At 35.6% G+C, this 3,700-nt stretch overlaps 1 non-coding gene across 1 annotated transcript; it reads left to right on the plus strand.

Moving 5' to 3' along the window:
- Positions 1-1,754: 1,754 nt before the first annotated feature.
- TRNAV-UAC (transfer RNA valine (anticodon UAC)) lies at positions 1,755-1,826 on the plus strand. The gene has a single exon. It is a non-coding gene; the product is annotated as a tRNA-Val (tRNA).
- Positions 1,827-3,700: the final 1,874 nt, after the last annotated feature.

Here is a 3,700-nt window from a genome sequence, read left to right on the forward strand (position 1 = left end):
ACACACACACACACACACACACACACACACACACACAGAGCGGCGCCAGGCTGGAGGCGGGGCATCGTGACGTCACAGGCAAGTCCCTCCCCCCGCCAGATCCAAACATGTGTTGTGTCTGGTGATGGCGGTTCAAGATTTCCCACATTTATATTGATCTTTACATTATCATCCACTCCCAAAGTCACCTGGCATTCTTGTGTTTCAACAACAGACGTGATATATGCAACACCAGGCAAACATTGTACCATTATCTGATAGGTTAATTGGTGCACAATCAAGAACCAGTGAATTTCATCGCCGCCATAAGTAAGTAAGGAAGGTGACTTTAATGATGATAAATACGACCTGGTATGGCTGTGTCTACACACTACCGCCATCTGGTCAACATTGTAGATACCAACCTTTAAACTGTGACATTCAACCACAAGGTTTAAGGTCGCTCATGAAAACGCGAACTTAAAATCTATCCATTTAAATCTACCATTCATCAATAAACATTTAAACACCGTCATTTGAACGTAAACCTTCCAGCTGCGTTATTTTACCAGAGTCCTTTAAGATACGTCATATAAACACAAAACTTAAATGTACGTTAAGCTTGTGCAAACCATCACTGAAACTCAAACTTTTAAATTAGAATTGTAATGAAACTGCGAACTTTTAACTCTGTCAAATTACAGCTATTGTACAAAATGATTTACTTAATTGACAAATTTTAATGTCAGTTAATTTAACGATATCCTTTGTGGTTCATCTCTGAAACACAAACCTTTAAACTTTGTCTCTAGAACTGAACACAACCATTAAGTTTCATAACTGGAATGGAAATTTGCATAATCTATCAAAATTCGTCATATAACGCGAACTTTTAAATCCTTCCATTCAGTTGGGCCGTTACTTGCCTGGCTGCCATTCATAATATGTCCTTTTATATTGTATGTTGACTACGCTCTCATTCATTCGTCATTTGGATCGTCTCACTGATATTCCATTCATAAACTTCATTCCTGCAGCTTATTTTTGACCGCCATGTTGCTTCCTCAAGGTTTATAATTCTTTGTGTATTTAATAATAGAAGATTCAATGATATTTCTCGTGGTACTGGAATTAGAGTTAATAATGCCATCTCAGTTATTAACTCTAACTCCAGTACCACGAGAAATATCATTGAATCTTCTATTACTGAATACACAAAGAATTATAATCTTAATATTAGTGATGGTCTATACAAATTGGATAACTTTAATGTTGATAAAATTTGTAAACAATTCACCTTCTTGTCCACATAATAAGTTTATGATACGCTTGTTGTCTGTCTTGGACAAACACATGTTTACCATATGGCGTCCTAGCTACGTCTCTTCGTTGTATATCAACTGACTGTTATATTTCTTTCTTGTGTCTCCCCTGATGATGTGAGTTTTACACGAAAGTGCACTTGGGAACTTATCGTGTTTATTTTCCCCGTGAACTCATAAGAATATACTTGATCACGTGCAAAATTGTGATCCTTTTCAATATATATATATACATATATATATATATATATATATATATATATATATATATATATATATATATATATATATATATATATATATATATATCCTTCAGTATGTTTAATTTCGATAATGAGGAACAGAAGAAGAAGCCAAGGAAGTAAATTTCGTCAAAGACATCTCTCTTTTCTAAACGCTGCCTCGCAAAGATTTTCATTAATTCATATTGAAGAAACAGACGAATTTTCTATTGTCTGGTTAGCTCAGTGGTAGAGCGTGAGTCTTACACACTCAAGGTCGTGGGTTCGAGACCCACACCAGACATAATTTTTGTCTTTTTTTTTTTCATTTTGTCCGCATCACATGTGTGCAACATTCAGTACGTTCGTTCGACGTTATAGTGAAGATCTTCACAATAAATTGGGGTTTTCGACCTTATCTGAAAGGGTCAGGTCCACCAAGACGTCCTTGAAATCTTCCAGAAGCTTCTGGCGATCCTCCTCCAACTGCTGGGCACATCAGAGTTAACATGGGCCGGACATCGGTTGTGGAACGACTTAATCTGCTTCCGGTAGTTAGCAGGGATGATAATGAGGGCTCTGACCTCTTACCAGGTCAGCTTAGTTCCAGTCTATTGCTTAGTTCCAGTCTATTGCTTAGTTCCAGTCTATTGCAACGACAATAAAAAAGTAAAACTCATTTCTTCGTGGAAGATTGAGAGGAAAACTCGACAGCAACATGGAGATTTACCCTGTGGTTATTTTGCCGGCTAGTCGGCAACGGTCGGTCAAACACTATTTTGCCGTGGCCATCTTAGTGCTTCATATAATAATAAGTCCAAAAATATGTTCTTGGGGGCGTAGCTCAGTGGTAGAGCACTCGCTTGGCATGCGAGAGGTCCCGGGTTCAAACCCCGGCGCCTCCATTTTTGTTATATATATATATATATATATATATATATATATATATATATATATATATATATATATACATATATATATATATATATATATATATATATATATACATATATATATATATATATATATATATATATATATATATATATATATATATATATATATATATATATATATACATATATATGTATATCGTCCGATCAGGGAAGTTAAGCAACGTTGGGTCTGGTTAGTACTTGGATAGGTTGTAGTGAAGATACGAATGTAGTGAAGATACGAATGTAGTAGAGATAAGGGTTATCAAAGAGTAAAGTTTATTCAAAATGATTGTGTAGTGAAGATGAGAACTGCTTTTAGAGAACATCAGGGAGCACAATGATGATGGTATGGTAGAAATAACGGTGTAGTGAAGAAGAGGGTATAGTGAAGATATAATTAACTGAAAATAAGCTAGTAGTGAAGATTCACGTTAGTGAATATGAGGTTGTAGTGAACGTAACCTTATTGATCTGATCCCCCAAATCCTCCAAACTCTGTTCAAGGGCCGATCCAAAGCCAATCAAAAAGGCTATTTCTCTGTGTATTGTTAGTGGTGGTGGTGGTGTGTAGGTGTGTGTAATCATGTATTTGCACTGTATTAGGAGGGAGTTTTACACTCGTGGGGCCCCGTGTAAGTACGTTGTTTGTGTGAGCGGGTAAAATCTAAAGCCTTCCTTGAAACCAGCTTAGTCAAGATAAGGTCATATGAAGATGAGGTTGTAGTGAAGATTATAATAAGCCTTGCATAGTGAAGATAAAGGGATTAAGAAGAGGAGATGTAGTAAAAAAGATTATAGTGAACACAAAAGGATTCAAGCTAAGTGCAGGGTCGGCCTACGGGCTTGAACTTACATTTTAGGTCAAAGGCATCACCAGTACACCCGGCCAGCCTTAAAGTTTATCCGTACACACACACACACACATAAGTATATATATATACATATATATATATATATATATATATATATATATATATATATATATATATATATATATATATATATATATATATATGTGTGTGTGTGTGTGTGTGTGTGTGTGTGTGTGTGTGTATTTACACTGTACCAGAAGCGTTAACTAAAGCTCATTTGGTGAAATCGTGTTTCCTCACATTAAATGTTATCCCAGATATCCAAAATTCTTCTCTTTGGTCTTTCATTTTCTATGTTTTCCACTTGACTTTCTTCAGTCGAAGTGATTTACCGTTCATGTTTTAGATTAAACTATATTTGTCAATTT

Source organism: Panulirus ornatus, chromosome 43 (assembly GCF_036320965.1).
Source record: "Panulirus ornatus isolate Po-2019 chromosome 43, ASM3632096v1, whole genome shotgun sequence".
In the NCBI taxonomy this organism is placed as follows: Eukaryota; Metazoa; Arthropoda; class Malacostraca; order Decapoda; family Palinuridae; genus Panulirus; species Panulirus ornatus.